Here is a 21,624-nt window from a genome sequence, read left to right as displayed (position 1 = left end):
CTTGTCCATTCTCAAGTGAACATACCCAATCCAAAGCCCATCTGGTCATGTAGCAAGTTAATATCTAATAATAACTAAAGTTAATGTCGATGATTTTATACATTTATTGAGTTCATTAATTATCTAAAGTATTTTGATAACTCTAAATAAGATACATAATATTGTGAAAATAATTTAAATACATTCAAATCTTATAAATCAACATATACATATTGTCCCATCAAATCTTTATATATTCTATCAATGTGTATCAACTTCATGAAGTAATTTTCTGTTCTCCAAGAAACATAATCATAAATCTGAATACCCCTGTTAAATAGTTTAACTCAAAATAAAATTTTATAATATTTAATAAGATTAATACACTTTATTGCAAATCTCCATTGTACTGTTTTAGTTCCCTAGGTAAAATTTAGTTTTATTATCTTAAAATATTTAGAGGCTTGACAACTCACATAATTCTAGTGACAAAAAATGAAGTTTCAACCGTTTTGAAGCTATCAGGTAATGTGTTGTGACTGTGGAAACTAACGATCTCAGTAAAATGACATGACTTAGTCAAGATCAGAAACAATGTTTAGGTTGAAGAACTAAGGTCGATTCACAGCTTACTTGAGACTTCAGATAGGAACAGATTTTTCTAAACAACTTCTTTCCATAGACACTACCATGTCTTCGTGTAACCCATTCTCAACAAGTGAAAATATTTCCACCAATTCTGGTTAGCAAAGTTTCTTGACATCTCCTTGGAATCTGTTTTACTAATGCACATGGTAAAAGTTCTTTATTCATTTCTATAATACCATTGATTCCTTGAAATTTCCCTACCTCTGAAAGTAATGCTGTAAAGTTATGCTAATCAAACATTTATAAGTATATAAGCTGTCCTAAAATTTTGTCAGAATTTATCATTTCAGGCTTCTACCCTCCCCTATATTTGAAAGCATTTACCTGTCATTAAGCGCTTTGTTTTGTTTTTTGGCAAATTTTCTTTCAATACTATTATCTTTGTCTTATTGATGGTTATACTAAAATCACACCCATGAATTTGTTTGGCAGTTCCAGGTAAATTTTCTGGGCTTAGTGTTTTTATCTCATATAAATAATTGCATGGATCCTTAAATATTCATTACTTGCTGTTTATCTTTTCAATATTTACTGTTTTCTTACTAGAATATTGTTGAAAACAGAAACAATATTTTACATTTTTCAGTTTTTTTAGAATTTGTTAATACTTAATATTTTGAACAAGTAGTAAATCTCAATTCTCCTCTATTGCATGTGGTCTACAATATCTTCATACTCACTGAATTACTTTCTTTTGTACAGGTATTACACAAGTATAAGGAAAAACACCAGGGGTGGGGACAAGGCTTAATTTACAGGATATCATTTAAATATTTCAAACAACTTCAGAAAAAGAAATCCTGCTAATTGGGATTAAATATTTATCAGACATGAGTCACTCTGTTGCAATTGAAATGAGCAGAGGACTCCTAAGTGTAATCACATTTTTCTTTTTTTTATTGTTTTTAGTTTTTTTTTAAATTTAATTGTTTGGATATTTTATGTATTTACATTTCAAACATTATCCCCTTTCCTCCCTCTCCCATACCTTCCTCCCCCTACTTCTATGAGAATGACTCAACACCCTGGAATTACCCTACATTGGGGAAACGAGCTTTAACAGGACCAAGGGCTTTTCCTCCTATTGATGTTGTACAATGCCATTCTCTGCTATACATGTGGTTGAAGTCATGGATCCCTCCAAGTGTACTCATTGGTTGGTGGTTTATACCCTGGGAGCTCTGGTGGGATATGGTTGGTTGATATTATTGTTCTTCCTGTGGTGTTGCAACCCTCCTCAGCTCCTTCAGTCTTTTCTTTAACTGGTGTCTCTAACTGGTCCCCTGGTTCAGCCCAATAATTAGCTGTGAGCATCCTCATGTGTACCAGTAGGACTCTGAAAGAGCTTCTCGGGGAACACCCATATCTGACTCCTGTCAGTAAGCACTTCTTGGCATCAGCAATAGTGTCTGAGTTTGGTGGCTGTATATAGGATAAATCCCCAGCTGGGGCAGTCTCTGGATGACCTTTTATTCAGTCCCTGCTCCGCTTTTGCTCCATGTATTTCCTCCCATGAATATTTTGTTCTCCCTTCTAAGAAGAAACGCAGCATCCACACATTGGTTTTCTTTCTTCTTGAGCTTTATATGACCTGTGATTTTTTTCCCTTAGGTATTCCAAGCTTTTGAGCTAATATCCACTTATCAGTGAGTGCATACCATGTGTGTTCTATTGTTACTGGCTTACCTCACTCAGAATGATATTTTTTAGTTTTATCCATTCAACTAAGAATTTCATGTTGTTGCTGTTTTTAATAGCTGTGTGCCACTTCACTGTGTAGATGTACCACATTTTCTGTATCCATTCCTCTGTTGGATGAGATCTGTGTTCTTTCCAGCTTCTGACTATGATAAATAAGGCTGCTATAAACATAGTGGGAATATGAGCATGTGTCTTTGTTATATGTCGGAGCATCTTTTGGGTATATGCCCAGGAGAGGTATAGCTGGGTCCTCAGGAAGTGGAATGTCCAATTTTCTGGGGAACTTCCAGACTGATTTCCAGAGTGGTTGTACCAGTTTGTAGTCCCACCAACAATGGAGGAGTGTTCCTCTTTCTCCACATCCTTGACAGCATCTACTGTCACCTGAATTTTTGATCTTAAGCATTCTGACTGATATGAGATGAAATCTCAGGGTTGTTTTGATTTGCATTTCCCTGATGACTAAAGATGTTGAACATTTCTTTAGGTGCTTCTCAGCCGTTTGGTATTCCTCAGTTGAGAATTCATTGTTTAGCTCTGTACCCCATTTTTAATAGGATTATTTGATTCTCTGAAGTCTAATTTCTTGAGTTCTTTGTATATATTAGATAGTAACCCTCTATCTGATGTAGGATTTGTAAAGATCTTTACCCAATCTGTTGGTTGCCGTTTTGTCCTAATAACAGTGTCTTTTGCTTTACAGAAGCTTTGCAATTTTATGAGGTCCCATTTGTCGATTCTTGATCTTAGAGCATAAGACAGTGGTGTTCTGTTCATGAAATTTTCCCCAGTGCCTATGTGTTTGAGGCTTTTCCCTACTTTCTCTTCTTTTCTCAGGGATATGCATGTAATTTGTACCATGAATATCATAACGAGACCCTATTTGTATTTGAAAGTCTCTAAATCCCACATTTTTCTTTCTTCTGTTTTATGTATTATTTTCACAAGCAACATATTCTGAATGCGCTTTTACCACTCCTAGGTCCATCCTCATGAACCCCACCCTTTAGACCTACTAATCCTCAGGTTCTTACAGAAAACAGGTAGCCTCCCATGTCAACCAAAAATAGCATAAAAAGATACAATAAGACTAGGTACAGACACTTAGACATAGACTGGTCCAGGGAGCACAATAGGTCAAAAGGGGTCCCAAGAGTAGGCAAAAGAGTCACAGAAAACTCCCACTGTCTTGAGGTCTACAATGACTCCAGCTAAACAATCATAGTATAATGCAGAAAACCTATCACAGGCCCATGCATGCTTCATGACTGCCACTTAAAGCCCTTTGAGCACCTATGATCCCTGCTTAGTTGATTCTGTGAGCCAAAATTCCCCCACTTTTTCAGGGTAATATGAAATTGTCTAGTTTCCAGGAGAATATTTTCTTAACTCTGATAGCATATAAGACAAATTATCTTAGCCCCAGGTAATACTTGGAATTTAAATACTAATTTATAAGTATCGATTGAATCGTCATAGCACAGTTATAAACTATGGATGCAAAGGTAACACAGTTAAACAAGAGAAGTTAAGAAGCATGTGGCAAAGCAGGTTTTGTTAGTTACTACTCTATTGTTAGAAAAGAGCTAGCTGTAAATCATGGGGATGATTTCTATCTTACTGCCATGACATTAAAATATTATGCTCTCTTAGAAAGCAAATTTCTTTTCTATGTAGAAGCATAATTTATTATGCATAAATAAAATTGGTAAGGATGCTTTTAATAATAGTCTCAGTGAATATTTTAATGCTAGCATGTTCATCCACTGATAGTTAATGTTTGAATCTGTAGGGAATTTTTCATCATGGTTATAAGCAAAGTACTATGTCATTATGCTTGTCACAGAGAACAGAAGTATGACCAATGACAGGAAACAATATCCCCCCACACAAGCTTATAGTATTTGTCTCTAGTACGTTAAAAAAGGAAGTAACACATTAGTGTACATACCATTAACCAAATTACTTTTAAAATAAATGTTTATTTTTTTATTAAATTGAAACAATAGTATTTGTCTTATATTTTAATGTAATAATATTTCAGTGCATTAAATAGGCTATGGCATAACATATTTTAACAAATTAAGCTTGTGCATGCTAGAAGAATTGCAAATGACTTTTTGAGAAATTACTCTGAAATTTACATACGCAAATAATACATCTGAAAGGAGCAGTATGTGGCACCTTATGATGAAATATTTCTTAGTTCTACTAATGTTCCCTTTTCTATCTTGACAAAACACCTCATTGCCCCACTATGTTCTGAAAACTCAGGCTGGGCTTTGTGGGCATCTGTTCTTTTCTCAATACAACTGCCAAACTCTGGGGGATACCACATAGGGAGGCAGTCACTACCTAATTATTACACAGTAACAATAAAGTTTGCTTCTGCAACATACATTGCATGCATGTGTGTGTGTGTGTGTGTGTGTGTGTGTGTGTGTGTGTGTGTGTGCCTTCTACTTCCTGCCTTTATTATAAAGAAAATGATTCAGGCAGACATTACATCTTATTACTTAGATTTCAGATCGAAGGTAATGATTTGCATTGAATATGTGATTAACAAAAAAAACCATGAAATATAAGTAGCTTTAATTTTCAGTATTAACCTATTGAAGTATTTAATCTCCTCATATCTATTAAGTTGTAACTTATTAAATTTAAGTTTTTAGTTTGCTCATATCTATTAGGTATGACAGAGCAACTATAGATTTTGTATATTTCTTACACTTATCACATTATATTAAACACTAGAACTACATATTTCAAGATATACTTCAAAACGACCCATTGAGGAGAATTACTGCACAAATGCATATATCTTTATTTTGTGGGGAGGAAAGGAAAAGATTGTACTCATTCTTCAGCAAGTAAACATCTTTGTTTTGGAGTTATGATATGTTCTGTTTTGATGTGAGCCTGATTATTCAGGCTGGACTGATTGATCATAAAGCTCCAAGGTTCCTCCTGCCTCTCTTTTCCTAGCACTAAAATTACAATCATACATCTGTGCCCACCAAGATTTCTAGTTTCTTTCATACATTCAAGAGAAGACCTTTAATAAGAAATACTGTTTAGCCCTGTGCCCCATTTTTTAATAGGGTTATTTGGCTCTCTGGAGTCTAACTTCATGAGTTCTTTGTATATTTTGGATATTAGCCCTCTATCAAATGTAGTACTGATAAAGATCTTTTCCCAATCTGTTGGTTGTACCGGAGATAGATCTCTCCTGAGAAACACGGCCAGAACCTGTCAAATACAGAGGCGAATGCCAGCAGCAAAGCACTGAACTGAGAACAGGATACCTGCTGGAGGAATTAGAGAAAGGTCGAAGGAGCTGAAAGGGCTTGAAGGGGCTCGAGACCCCATAAGAACAACAATGGCAACCATCCAGAGCTTTCAGGGATTAAACCACTACCCAAAGACTATACATGGACTGACCCTGGGCTCCAAATTCATATGTAGCAGTGAATAGACTTGTTGGGGGCACCAGTGGAAGGGGAAGCCCTTGGTCCTGCCAAGTTTGGAACCCCAGTGTAGGGGATTGTTGGGGGTGGGTGGTAATGGTGGGTGGGTGGAGAGGGGAACACCCATATAGAAGGGGAAGGGGAGGGGTTAGGAGGCTGATGGACAGGAAACCGGGAAAGAGAATAATAGTTGAAATGTAAACAAGAAATACCCAATTTAATAAAAATGGAAGAAAAAAAAGAAAAATTAAGAGATACTTAAGTATTTTAAGAATCTGAAATTTCAGAAATATTGATTTAGGTAGATATTTTTAACGATTCATTACTTTTCATGTGCATGTTCCTTTAGGTTCCAAATGTATGATTGCTGAATTTGGAGGCAATAAAATGGTGTCCAACCCCGTGGAAGTGGAGGTAATGAATTTCGTGAACCAATAAGTGTGTGCTAGAGAAACTGAACCTTGGTCTTTTACAAGTATAAGAAGTGCTCTTAACTCTAAGTCTTCTTTCGACTTCTGGTCACAATGTTTTAATACTTATATATTTTTGCAAATCGTTTTTGACAACCCAATTGTATAAATCAAGAATCTTTAGACATTGGTTGAAGTGACACAAGAGTAGCTTTTTTTTTATCTGAGGCAGGTTGCTTTTACTCTAAATATTTGAAGAAAAATTTCCTTTGTTCAATAATCCATGCCAAAAATGTAGTATATAAACATTTTCAAATATCCAGGCACTATTTATAGCTGGCAAAGAAAGCTCACTCACGAGAATACATTTGAGCTGACATTGTGAGGTCTCCAATTATTGGGGTTAGAATTAATAATTTTCCCCTGTATCTGGTAATTGGCAGAAGTCTGTTTACGTCTCCTCTGCTCACCCTTTGAGTTAAATGTTCTGTTGACTCCACCATGACTTCCAGGTGAACCTCGAGGTTCCCTGAGAAGTTTATTCATTTTGGCAGTTTAAAAAAGCTGACTCCATGCATAGCTGAGCTTTAAACTACATCCTCCTACTTACAAAACTATCAACATTTTCTCCACAACTGGCTGTTTTCCATTTCTGAAATAATAAAAGTTAAACAAGAGTTAATGAAGTCGCCAGGATTTTTTTCAGCTCTGCAAAAGTGGAAGGACAAGAGAACGTTTGCAGGGGGAAAAATTGCACACATCTCATTCTAATTTAAATTTGGTAGAGAATTTAAATTAGAGTTTGACCTTACAAAGCTGTTGAATTTATTGTGAACATAAAATTTAATTTAATTTACGTGTCGATGAAGCATTTTTTGTAATCACATCTGAGAAAAGAAGGCCAAATGTACTTCCAAATTCCTCATACCTACAGGGATTTTTGCCTGTCTCTGATTCCTCTGTGAGGGGTACAGTGTGGCTGCTCTCATACTTGATCTGAATTCAACAGAAAAAGTTAAATGCAACATAAATTTAAAAGCATAACTCCATTTTTTCTTTTGAGATTTTATTTGATTAAATTCAGCAAACATGAGCTTTTCTCCGGAAGAAAAAATATTTAACATAATATGGTTTTATCAAATCTTGTCTAATCTTCCATTTTTCTGTATCTTCTCAGGAATTGTTGATCCTCTCATTACTGAGGAAAAATATGGAGATATGTAAAATACTTGGATAACTCAGTTGATATATTCCGAATGTTTACTGTGTATCAATGTAGTTAGGCTTCTTATGTGCGGATATTTTAAACCACAGGGAGCATATTGCTGCCCTAAATCTCTAATTGCACTTTGTTTCCTAGTATAAAAATTGGAATTCTAGGATCATTTACATTGTAAGCATTCTAAAAGGATATTGGCATGAAAATTAAATGGAGCTGATCTTTGTAATGCTTTTAAATTCTGGACCATTCTTAATTCCCATCAATCAGCTGCAATCATTAATCAAGTTGAAAGCAATGGTTTCAGTGAACACTTAATATTGATTCTATCTTAAATTTCACTGCAATTATAACTTAATGGTAAGCAGAATGTGTAATATTTAAATATAATCTAGTTTAAAGTGTCAATTAAGTGCCAGTAAGGAAAAAGGACAAGTCCTGTGACCTGAACAGAAATTATAAGGAAATCATTGCTGAAATGGGAAGAAGCCAAAGGTCAAAAGTGCAAGCCAAGCGGATGTTGATTGACATATGCAATGATAAAGCCTCTATCAATGCACAGCAAATCTAAAATGGAAAAAAACAGAATAAGAGCCATTTGGTGTTTGAAGATAATGTTGATTTTGAAAGTCCCTATGTCGTTTAAAATTTAGGGTTTGTTTTCATACTGAAAAATGGCAATTTGCTGGAAAATTAGATATTTAAAAGGGAAAACCAAATCAGTTCCTGTCCTAAATGTGTTTCCTCAGACCAATAGCAATGTGCTTTGTATGAGTCTCTTAATTCCTTGAATTCAAATGACTCCGCCAGGAAATGAATGTTTCAACCCAGTAAATCAAAGAGCACTAGACACTCCCTTCAAGCAGCTTGTCACTCTCCTCCTCCTTGTTCTATTGCTGTGAAGGGACACTATGATCAAGGCAACTTGTGTAACAGAAAGCATTTAACTGAGGCTTGTTACGGTTTCACTGGTTTAGCTTCCTGTCAGTGAGCAGGGTGGTGCACAGGAAGACATGATATTTGAGAATACCGATGAGATTTCTGTATTTCATGTCACACACTACTCTGTAAATATTCACGAATATTATATATTAGTAAAAGCTGAAAAGATGTTTGGATTCTCAATAATCTAGCCCCCATCACATACTTACCCAATTAAAAACTCTAAAAAATGAGAGTATAAATCTGTTGATCTCTTGGTTTTGTTTTACTTTTTAAAGGAAATCAAATGCTACCTTGAGAGGAGCTCTCTACGCATCCCAGTCTTAACTTCACATATTGTAATCCTCCTGCAAAAGCTTCATGAGCACTGGGATTTGGGCAAGCTCCTACTATTACCAAGTGTAATTTATGCATTTAAAAAAGTCTTCTAAGTGGTTTTAAAACGGTGAAAGTTGGAATATGATCCAATAAGGAACTTTCTATAATAATACAGATGATAATAGGTATCAGAAAGAAAGAGAGGGAAAAAAAGTTTTGATGTTTCCCTGAACAAGGGCAAATCAATTTGGAGATACATAGACTTCTAAAATCATTAGCACATGATAAACTCACAAGATCATAATCATATATGTGACTCTATGTTTATGTATATTCATATAGGTGTATAGTTCTAAATGAAATTCAACAGACTAAGAATAAAATAGCAGTAGCAAATCAACAAAAGAAATGTACATCTAATATATTCCAAAATTCCAAATTTTTGGATTTCTTTTACAAAGAGTAACATAATGTACAAAATTTATATGAATTTATATCATAAGCTCATATAATGCAAGAAAAATAATGTGCATAGAAGGACCAGCCTGTATAAGAGAAGAATTTAATACAATCTATATAAAAACTTTAGATAATTATTTAAAAACTATCATGCTCTTTGAAAGGAACTTTATTGAATACATAAATATATGTGTAGTGTGTGTGTGTGTGTTTGTGTGTGTTTGTGTGTATATCTGTCTCTGCTGTCTGTATGTACATGTTTATTTGGGAATCAGAACTCAATATCCAGTATCTTCTACTATAGCACCCATGTATTGTTTTGAGGCATAATTGCACTCTGATTTACCAAGAGTTCATATTCTTGGATATACTGCTTGACAGGTGGGCCCAAGTCATCCTCCTATCTCTGGTTCACAGTACTTGGGTTCCAGGCATGAAGTGTTGCAATTATGTCTTGTAAGTCGGGTGCTAAAGATCTAAATTTACATACTTGTGCTCCAGTCACAAATATTCCAGTAGCTGAGACATCTCCCCAATCAAAGAGAGATAAAGGGAATTTTTGATAGTTAAAAATAAAACAAAATAATTCAGGAGCTTTAATAAAACACATGAAGAATAACGGTGTGCTCTTTACTATAACTAAAGAGGAAAGTTTAAAACAATACTGTAAGCATATTCACTTAAAAATGTTTGATGTGAAGATGAAAGGGTCAGTTTTGTGGGAAGCATTCTGTTTAAAAGAAAAATTATTTAGTGACACCATCAGTTTTGTTTGAATATAAAAGCTCTCCTTCTAACATAAGTGATTGTGAGCTTGAAATCAATTCCAGCATCCCCAACTTTTCAGGGTCTGATAAGGATGATTTTTTTTATCCTATAGTTTCACTCTTTTACAAACCCTAATGTTGCAGAAGAAATAACTAACCCCATTGAGGACCACAGTGAGGTTTAAAAGAAATTTTTAGAATCATTTCTAATATTAGACTACCTGTTTTTACTAACTAGATTGAAAAATCACTTTGACATTTTGAAACTTTCTACATACATGCAGGTCTATTCTTTGAATCATTTATTCTATTGAGTATCCCTTGGATGTTTTCCTCCTCCATGCATCTCCTATAAAAGTCTCTGATTTCATTAGGACTATGTCTTTTCATAAGTTTCACAGAGGGTAAAAGGCTGCCAGTCCCTGGAAAGAGAAGTTCAAGGAGGAGTTCTAGTAGTAGGACTTTCAGTAGTCACTCGTCTATGGAGGGTTTTATCATGCTTGGCAATATGCTTACTTTCTTCTATTTTTCTTTTTGTTTTGAGACATATATATATATATATATATATATATATATATTATATATATATATATATATATATATATATTCCTGGCTGTCCTGAAAGTCAACATATAGAAAAGGCTAGACTGTAACTGAGAGAGTTCAGCTTGTCTTTGCTTCCTGAATATTAGGATTAAAGGTATAGGACACCATATCTAGTTTTTAAAAACCTTTTAAAAAAAGTTTTATTTATTTGCTATTTTATTTATTTACATTTCAAATGTTATCTCCCTTCCCAGATTCCCCTCAACAAACCCCCTATCCCATCCCCCTCCCCATTGCTTCTATGAGGGTGCTCCCCCACCTGCACACACATTCTTACCTCACCTCCCTAGCATTCCCCTCTGTTGGCCATTGAGCCTTCACAGGACAAAGGGCCTGCCTTCCCACTGATGCTAGATAAGGTCATCCTCTGCCACATATGCAGCTGGAGCCATGGGTCCCTCCATTTATATTTTCTGGTTTGTGGTTTAGTCTCTGGGAGCTGTGGGGGATATGGTTGGTTGATATTGTTGTTTTCCTATAATATTGAAAACACCTTCAGCTCCTCAGTCTGTCCCCTAACTCCTTCATTGGAATCCCCATGCTCAGTCTGATGGTTGCTTGCAAGCATCCACATCTGTATTGGTAAGGTTTTGGCAGAGCCTATCAAGAGATAACTATATCAGGCTCCTGTCAGCAAGCACTTCTTGGTATTAACAATAGTGTTTGGGTTTAGTGGCTGCATAAAGGATGGATCCCCATGTGGGCCAGTCTCTAGATGGCCTTTCTTTTATTTTCTGCTCCATTCTTTGTTCCTGTATTTCCTTTAGCAATTCTGGGTTAATATTTTTGATATGGGTGGGTGGCCCCATCACTCACCTGGTACTGTGTCAGGACCCAACAGTGATTACAGTAGCTGAAATACCCAAAGAGGAGAGCAAACCTGTAGAGATTTTTTCCTCTCTTCTTTACAGCATGTTAATTTGTAATCTAATATGCTTTGGATTTCACTATAGTGCCTAGGCTAGATTAGAACTGAGGAGCACTTTGCTTCAACTATTTATTTATATTGTTATTAAATGGCTGGAGCATAATTCATCATCTTGCTGAAATCTTTCAGTCTTCCTTGGTTATGGCAGTAGTCTCCTGAGGTCAGGGAATTGGAAGCAGTTCTTCCTGATGAACATTGTCTCTTCCTTTAGAAAGTGGGTATCCAAGAATTTATCAAAGATGAGTTTGTTCCATTCGAACCCAAGGCACGACGGATGCTAAATGAGTCTGTTAAAGATGAGAGGAGCAAGATTGTTTTTTTTTTAAGTTCCTTTACCAGTTCATGACAGCTTCCATATCATCTGAGGTTCAATGCCTTCTACATATCCAAAACGTGATGTTGTTATTAAGAGTTTAAACATCATAATGAGATAGTTTTCCCAGGTGCACATAAATTGTAGAAGTAGACACATTTTACACTTTATATAAAGCCAACTGCTTTGCTTTGGGACAGAAGCCCAATAGAGAAGTAGGTTTAAGATATCCTCCAAAGCAAATCAATATGATAGTAGGCAGTGTTCCGGGTTGAATAATTTTGTTAAATCAAAAAGGACATGGTTAATTGTTTTAAAAAGTAGGAACTAGCAATATAATTGATTTTAAATGGTACACGGAGCAGAAGTTAGAGACCAGAAGGAATACACTGGAGGCGGTGGCTGAAAAGAAAATGGGAAGTCATTGGAATGCTGAATATACAGAGACCCTGAATAGTTTCACCCCAAATGTTGTTGAAGCAGTATACAGTTGGGGACTTTTAGAAGTATTACTCAACATTATTTTTTAAGTACAATTTTTCTATGGTTTCAGTGTGGTGTAAGATATATTAATTAGCTATTTTCACTTACCAATATTGGATAGATAATAATGTTGACCCCAGGAAATAGGTGTTAATAATTTGGTTTATAAAATCCTTGACCCAACTATTTATATGAAGCTTTTAAATTTAAAGCATATTTAATTTGAATGGATAGTAGTGTAGTATCCATTTTTCTCTCCACATTTCTTCAAATACTCTTTTTCACATTTTCTTCTTCACATTTCTTTACATACTCTTTTTGCATCTCACAATTTGGAAATAAAGTAAAAATTACATTGTTTGTAAAAAGTATGGAATATCATACAAATTGAATCATTTCTCTTTTGATATAGTTTTGCTGGTATCCAGTATATTTGAAAAAATAAGATTTTGTGAAATTACCACATTTTATTTTTTATATTAGGTATAAAGCCTTCCTCCCATTTTCATATAATAAAACCCCATTACGCTCCAGAATGTCATCCAACTTAAAATTTTAAGGATGCTGGAATTAATAGTTATGTGTATAATAGTAAGTATGAAAATACATTTGAAAATTTATAGGAGCAAAGGGCAAGAAGTGTGTGTTAATTGTATAGGATGGATAATCATTTTAATAGATACTAATCCATTTTGATGGTATACCTTTGTATTCTATGAAGTTCAAATTAAACAAATTCTAGAGAATAGGTCATTATGATACTGGACATATTTTTTTCACTAAATGTATAGACATGACCTGGAGATTAGACTACACGAAGCCAGCAGATAGTGAGGGAGAAAGCAGGATGTCCCTTGTTAAATTCTATGGGCTAAAAACCACCAAAACCAAAAGTTGTTAAAAATGAAAGAAGATTGGTAGGGAAGTAAGACTGAAGAGGATGATATGGAGATTAAGAAAAATAGGCATGAGTGAATTCTAAGCATGTATAAATATAGTGTATGTCTACACACTTCAAAGAATGTTTCATAAAAATAGACATAGAAGATAGCTTATCAGAAAGAAATAAAGAAAAGCAAACAAACAATAGATATGTGCGTAGCTTTGTTTATTACTACACTATGCACAATATCTAGAACACGGATAGAACCTACATGCTCCTCAAGTAATGAATAGATACTGAAAATATGGCACATGTACACAATATAAATCTATTCAGCAAAAACAGACATATAAAATCATAAAAATTTTAGGCCTAGAAAATATTATATTAAGTGAGGTAAGAGAGAGAAAGACAAAAGCCTCATATTATCTTTATTTGTGGTTACAAGCAGCTGTAGGGAGCGGCACATATAGATAAAAGATGGCTCTGATATCTGGTGGTCCTTTGTGGTTAACACCCACAAAGCGCATGTCCTGGCATTTCTCCGGCAACTATCAGGCTGGAGTGATATTCATGCTAATGAGGTATTTCATGCTCTACCAATCCCTAGAGGACAAGTATATAGCCATAGCCTGTTTTGTATATAAGGCTGGTGCCTTTGTTGCTCGGGGTCCCCGTATCAACAATGAGGTGTTCCTGCAATAAAGGCTGTTGAGAAGAATCCAATGGTGTTGTGTCTTCCCTGCTGGACGAGGTGGGCATTGCAAGCAGCAAATCTTTATATGTGTGCATATAAAATGGAGTAAACACAGGAATCAGACATAAACAGGAACCAAGGTTAGGAGCTCAAGAAGGAACTAGAAGAATAAAGTTCAAATGAATGGGGGGTGGAAAATCAGATGAAGTGAGAAAAGCTGATGAAGGACAGGAGAGATACTGATACTGAAGATGTGTGTGTGTGTCTGTGTGTGTGTGCGTGTGTGTGTGTGTGTGTGTGTGTGTGTGTGTGCTTGATAAGTTTATATAATAATACAAAATGTCTGTACCATATATATTATGCTTGCATCAGTGCATCATTAGAGTATATGAGTGAGAGTTACTAACTTTGACTAAAACTGGGAAAATGCCTACAGGGTTCAAGAGCCATTGCTTATCACATAACCACAGTGCAGCCAAATAACAGGTTTGGGAAACCTTCCTTTATTTTGTTGGTGAGAGGAGTCCAAGAGACTCGCTAAACATGAACATTACTGTTGTTGTCCTTGATTTCCTCCCAGAATACAAGAACCTATTTCTGAAGATGGCAGAAATTTGAACAAATTTTGGAATTTATGGATTTCTTTAGAGCAGAGATGCAGCACTAAATCATGTTTGATGGGAGAAGACATGAGGAAACATTTATTCTCCAGAGATTGCATACCAGTAGAGTAAGCAGGGAATGATTTCAGCAGAATGAGTTCATAAACATTACTTACTGGTACATGGGTGACACATAGACAAACTAAAATGACTATGTAAATGTGGGTGACAATTCTCAAATCCTGGATCCCTGGAGCTTAAACAATATCTCCCCCACTATTAATATAACCTTTGGGAATGGCTACATGAGTTGTAAAACTTTCTGAGCTTCCTGAGTCTTGTAGGTCTTATTACTTTCTTAAATCTTATGGACTTCCCTACTCCCCTCAGGAAGGAGTATTGAATTCAGGTGAGATATCTACCTATGTATCTTTACGTATTGGTCTTGATTGGAGATGATTTATTCTCAACCATGTTCATGTTGAAATTTCATTTTCAATATAACAATCAATAGTTGTGTTGAGACCTTTAAGTGAATATTGAATCACTCCATGATGAGAGTAATCCTCTGCAGATACTGAGGTAGACTTTAGAGTTGGTTTGGTCTTGAGAGACTACATTATTTACTGTGATAGGTTCTTACTTAGTAAACTAGCATCTGAGCTTTGCTTATTTATCTCACCCATGCTTTTCCACATATTTGTTAACTGTAGATTTAGAATGGTACAAGGTTATCATCATCATCATCATCATCATCATCATCATCATCACCACCACCACCACCACCATCATCATCATCGACAAACCAACAAAGTGTTAAAAGAAGTATATGCAGATACAAAGTCAATTTCAACCCAGTGTTAATTTATCAAACTGTTTTTTAGCCTACCCAGTTATACCACAAGACTTTTAGTGTTTTAGTGCCTGAAGAAATAGAATTAGTGTTAATAGAAATGAATTGTAATGAGAACTTTTATTTTAACTTTAGCGTTCCTTAAAAATTGGGACCAATTATATTATTTTAATAAAAACAAAGGTTCACTTACAGCACATTTAGCACAAATGTTGGGTAGAAAATCTAGCAGGGGTTGTACTTGAACAATAATTCTTGGTTTTTCTTAACTTTTTTAAACATTAAATTGTTATTTTTATATTAGTGTCTCTTCAGTGCAATGGTGAGATATGAAGTTGATCTAATTCTATTATAAACATATTAAAATATTATATTGGTTATATTTTTATTCAAACTTTCTCTTACCTGTGGCTAACTTGACTTTTAATTTGTTTACTGTGATGATGGGCTTTGGCATACGGCATCACAATATCTTACTGGGGGTACAAAATCTAATTGACTTTGAGTAAATCTGAAAGAAATAAGACCAAAAAATAAAAAAAGGAAAGGAAGAAAAAAAGAGACAATGCTCAAATAGACAAAGTCACTGCTTCAACAAGAACAAAAAGATCAGACAAATTTAGCCTTGATGTTTGAATCTTCCTAGTACAATCACATCAGAATAGCTATGTACAATTCAGTCTACATGAAAGAAGTCTAACTGTGAATATAATATTATGTTCTGGATTCTTTGCTAATCTAACTCATTTTTCTCATGTGACACAATAGCCCATGTTCACAAATTTGCTCTTGACTCAAGAAGAAAGAAAAACATAAATCGTGGAACAGCGTGTGTTCTTTCACATCCTTGTAGTCAGTTCTCAGATAAGAAACACAGGGGGTGTGGCTCACTGGGAGTATTAAAACTATGTGACAGCACTTTTTAATACAAAGGATCCCTGAAGCCAAGCAAATTAGGATTGGCAGTTATCAGCATCAGTTCACAGTGGGGGAGATCTGCTGAAATGCTCTGGGTGGTCTTTATTCACATCCTAGGAGGCAGTTTGTTTGAATAAGGGCAGAGAAACAGCCCTTTGAGGATTTTGAAATTATTCAGAAAATAACACAATGTGAGAGAACTTGGATGAAGCATAGTACTGGGGGTTGGAGGAAGGATAACAAGGCATTAATATAAAATATGAGTAGAATCATGATATTTGGAATATAACAGCTACATTTAAATTCGTTCTTCCTTTTTTATTCTTTTTTTTCTTTTTTCTTTTTTTGGACATATCACTATTTATTGAAATACTGGAAAACATCCATTTTCATTGAGAATTTCATGGCAAAAACTGACATGACAATGTGATTTCACTGATACAGTAAGAAATATCAACAAGTAGCCAACCTCATACTCTGAAGAATGCATGGATTCAGGGCCAAAGCAGCTGCAGGGCAGTCACAATCCAGACTCAGGCGTACAGACGGTCTCTTTACAGAGACCAACTATGGGAAACCCAGCTCAGTTGAAGACCTTCCCTCTTGAGTCTGCCTTTATCAGGAAATCCTAGAATCAATAAGGCAGTTGGCTAAGTTACAAACTGACTACCGACTGACAACCAATAACTGGCCAGCTCTAAAGGGGCCCGAGAACCAGGGCACCATATAAACATCTGCTTAAACTGCTTCTCTCTTTGGTATGACCGTGACTGTTGCCTGTTTCTGTTGCTGTTCGCAGGGTAAAAGCTATGAGGTGAATGACAACCCAGTATTTGACACCTTTTAGGTTTAGTATTCAGTGGGGGGGGCACTATATGTTTAAAATAAGGAAATGGATATTTTGCTTTCAGTGTCAAAACCCCTCCAAATAGCCATCCTTCTAGTCACATTGACACCCAGGATAGAGCTCTTTCAGTTAAAAACTGACATCTCCAGTCCTCTCTGTGTGCTTTTAATCAACTTGGATTTTAGTTGGGAGGAACAACCATGTCTCTGTTTGGTTTAATGCTTTGGGTCTGAGCTTTGATTAATGACTTTTCTCCTCACTAGAACCACAAAGATAACACTGAGAGTCAATTCCGACACAGCTACTATGCAACCCTCCTGTGGATGAATATTAGAGGTAATTAATAAATGTAGTAAAATAATCTTTTTGGACACATTGAAGTAATAAACTAGTATCTTCGCTATACAACCAAACCAAGAAAACCAGGTAAAACTCTTGTTAAAATGTCTTAAAAACAAGAGAAAGCTGTAAGTCACATGATTAAATAAGCTTTAGAAGGATTATGGGAGTTTCAAGACATGTAATCCAATGGATGGTTTTAATCCTTAAGATCCTTCTATTCACCTGAACTATCTTTCAGTAACTTGACGACATGCTTTAGTAAGCACATACATTTGTTTTCTTTAGTCTTGACTCTATCTCATATGAAGGGGAACCCAAGCAACAATAAATTAACATTGCACTTATCTATAGTTGAAAATATAATATAGATTATAAATAAACTATTCTGAAGCCAGAAATATTTGTGGTAAAAAATTAAGGAACCAGGAAATTTTTTTATACAGTTTCTCCAAGTATTTGTACTGCTAGTAATCTTAACAAATTAAAGAGGAAATGAGAGTCCCATTCTTGATTTGAGTGTCTCACGACATAAAATGATTAAACTGTTAAAAAAATTACTAGCCAGAAAAATAACATTAAGGAAATTACTTTTATTATCGGAATACTCCCAACTCCTCCCAGGACCTAAAGAGTGTAAACACTATATTTTATTTGACTTTAAATTATTAATACTTTATTTTCAACAAAACGTTGATCCACATCTGCACAGCTCCCTTTTAGGACCAGGAAGTAAGGCAAGGTTTCCAGGCCTGTGACATAGTATTGGTTGGAGACTTTGCTGTCTCTGCCCTCCAGTAGTTTGTTCTACAACAGTCTTTGATCTATGGCTTAGATTGAGGCCAGTATCTTCCATTGCCCTATGTAGGAGACTGGCTTTCCTGTCTTCCCAGGTCATATGCAGAATCACTATTTTTGCATCCCAGGATTAGGGGATGCTCAAGTCAAAACTGGAATGAATCGTGAGTCAATCACCTTTGCAGCCCAGCCATTCTTTCATTAAGCAATACTCAACATGCTTTGACTTCTCAGCTACTTAGGCTGACTATTTTGACATCCAGCAAAAGATGTCTAGTGATTTATTTTTAAGTGAACTACAAACCTTAATGACTAAACAGATGGATGTATACTAACATAAGCCTCTAGGCAAAAAATTTTTATGAAACCCAACCATATCAAAGCCACATTTTAGAAATAACAGCAAAAATAAGATTTAAGTTGCTTGATGGGAGTATTGGCTTAGATTTGCTTGATTTCCCTTAACATTAACTAATGCTTAAATAGAAGAGGGATTCTGTCTGATTTTTTAATTATGAATACATAAAAAACAAACTTCAGAACATGTTTAAAACAGCAAGCTGACATATTTATACATTGTTCTTATTAGCTGTTGGCAGGTCTAAGACACAGACATTCAGAAATCATGGTTTAGTGTATGTACTACTGGGTGTGGTTGAACACAATTTCTTAAAATAACTTCAGGGCTCACAGGTCAGAAGGGGTAGGGCCTTCTCTGGGGAGGGAGGGTTTGCCAAGGCATAGCCCACGTATTTTTTGAGTTGTTCAGCTTCACCAGGGAGTAATTCTGGACAAATCCAATGGAGTAATTCTGGACAAATCCAATTATCTATTGCTGATTTTTAAATAGCAGATTAGTTTGGATATACAAGGATTGATCCATCCATTTTTATTCTGCTGTGCTATTGGACTGTATCTGTAAGTTCAATCCACATTACAATGTCTTTCATATACATCCTTTGGAAATATGCAGACTTTGATTCTCAGTTTGCAATACAAATACCCTGACATATCATTTATTTGCTATTAAGTATTTAATGATTACACTTTTAAAATTCAATCTTTAAATCAAATTTACTTGGGGCAGTTAAGAGCACTGTGTTTCTGTCTTCCTCCTCCTCTTCTCCCTCCAGTCTCTGTTCCTAGAGCAAGAGTCTAGTGGTGGGAACTTAGGCTCTTTTGGCATGTAGCATTTCAATGAGAAGGTTATTATAGGGCACATCCCCGTCCATGTGCTTGAAGTACAGGTAGTCTTCTGCCTGCCTGCTGATTGCCAGAATTTATGGTAGTTGAAGAAGTCGCTGTCCAAATTTCTCAGTTTGTTGTGAGTAGCTGCAAACTGTGTAGTCCAGCAGGGCGACATTCATCTGCTCTTGGAAACCTTCTACCAGCTGGAAATCCTCAAGATTCTTGACATATGAGCTGAACAGCATCAGGAACTTCAGACACACAAACTCTTGCTGATCAAACTGTAGGGAGCAGAGTCTCAACATGAGTACGACTTAGGATGTTGTTGAATGCAATTCAGTGTTTGAGAAGAAGGTTGAGTAGTCCACATGTTCTCTAGTAACCAGGAAGATTGTCCCTTCCTTTCTACGTACCACGTGTGCCAGTAAGTGTGATAAAGGATCAAGAGCTCACTCCAGCAGTTCTGAACCAGCTTCATTTGGTTACCCTGAATAAGATACTACTCCTGGCCCACTCAACAATGGAGAATAGGGTCTGGTTCACCATTTTCCACGAAAGCCTTTAATGTGCTCAGCTTTTCCTGTCTATTTTGGTTATTCTGTTCTTGCTGTCAGTAAGCCATGGTTTTTGCTTGAATTTGAGGCTCATCTGGTTTACACTTCAAGAGTTCCAATATCCAATCCAGCATCCAATTCCAAGTGGGATGCTTGATGGGGAGCTTGTCAGGTAACCATCCATGTAGGAGTAGCCCATGATTGACTCAGGCGAGCTGGAATAGGGGTCTGGTTACTCTGACTCGATGGCCTGATTAGGAAAGTGACCATATAGTTGGTAACCATGCAGGCTGTCATGAGGTGGCATTGTCACGCTAATGGGAGAAGTGACAAAGGGCCTTCTGTCAGCCTCTGTCTGAGGCAAGGCTACATGGCTCAGAGGTAGGCCTTTGGAGGCAGAATGAATGTTCTGAAATGCAGAGGTTAGGTCTGAGGGCATTACTTGTATCACCTGAGATATGGCTTCCAGCTTAAGTCCATTGGCTCCAATGAGGGCTTTCTTCTGTTGCTTCAAAGCCCTGTATCTCTTGTACATGGGCCCAAACATATTCTGTCTCTTCGCATGCAGTCAGCTCTTACAGCTTCCAGCTTCATTCCAACGTCGATGCATTATTTGAATCGACAATAAGGACATTGTTTTCTCTGTGTTTTGTCAATCTGGCAGTTCTAGTTCTCTATGCATGTGTACCTTTTTTGGTTTCAGAATGTTCACTTAAAAACAACAACAACAACAAAACAAAAACAGAAACAAAAACAAAAAAACCAAAACAAAAACCTTGCAGCTTTCACAGGTGCAGAGACCATAATGATACCCAGATACTTTATCGCCACGTACACGATATAGCTCTTCCAGATCTTCATCATAGGAGCAATTCACTATTTTAAATCGAGACACTTGCATGTTTCCTGGCATTGCTCCTGTTCCCCATGCTTGCATCTCCACTTAGGGCAGCATGACAAGGAGGCTGAGAGAGGATGAGAGAGGAATGGGGCATCAGTGTTGGTCAGTCGGGAACCCAGCGTGTTTTTCCCTGAGTAGTTCTTCAAGTTTGGGGGAGTGGCGAGCCTCTGATCCTGGTGCAGATGCTTTCTTGTCCTATGTATCTACTTCTACTATACCATCTACTTCTGAAGTCTGGGATAAATTTTAGACTTTTGTTTTGAAGTATTTTTTTATCTGGAAGTGACTGTTTCTATTTTTTATTAATCATTTTATTTGTTTACATTTCAAATGGTATCCCCCTTCCCGGTTACCTCTCTACAACTCCCCACCCCATCTCCCCTCCCTCTATGGGGGTGTTCCTCCACCTACACACTCACCCTTGCCTCACCCTTGTAGCATCCTTCTATGCTAGGGCATCAAGCCCATTGATGTCAGATAAGGACATCCTCTGCTACATATGTATCTAGAGCCATGGATCCCTCCATGTATATTCTTTGGTTGGTGGTTTAATCTGTGAGATTTCTAGGTGCTCTGGTTAATGATATTGGTCCTCCTATGAGGTTGCAATCCTCTACATGTCCTTCAGACCTTTGCCTAGCTCTTCCATTGGTGTTCCCAAGCTCACCACACTCTCACGCATATTATAGTTGTGCCTTTGAAGCTCCAGGAGGCACCTAAACCCACCTTCCATCCACACTATAATCACATGTACTGATGTTACAGTTGTGGAACTAGAGAATGCTTATCCTCAAGATTACATGT

At 36.3% G+C, this 21,624-nt stretch overlaps 1 pseudogene; it reads right to left on the bottom strand.

Moving 5' to 3' along the window:
* Positions 1-19,346: 19,346 nt before the first annotated feature.
* Nr5a2-ps2 (nuclear receptor subfamily 5, group A, member 2, pseudogene 2) lies at positions 19,347-20,847 on the bottom strand (annotated as a pseudogene).
* Positions 20,848-21,624: the final 777 nt, after the last annotated feature.

Source organism: Rattus norvegicus, chromosome 11 (genome assembly GCF_036323735.1).
Source record: "Rattus norvegicus strain BN/NHsdMcwi chromosome 11, GRCr8, whole genome shotgun sequence".
Taxonomy (NCBI): Eukaryota; Metazoa; Chordata; class Mammalia; order Rodentia; family Muridae; genus Rattus; species Rattus norvegicus.
The sequence above is the reverse complement of the archived record's forward strand: the minus strand, read 5'-3'. Positions and strand labels throughout refer to the sequence as shown.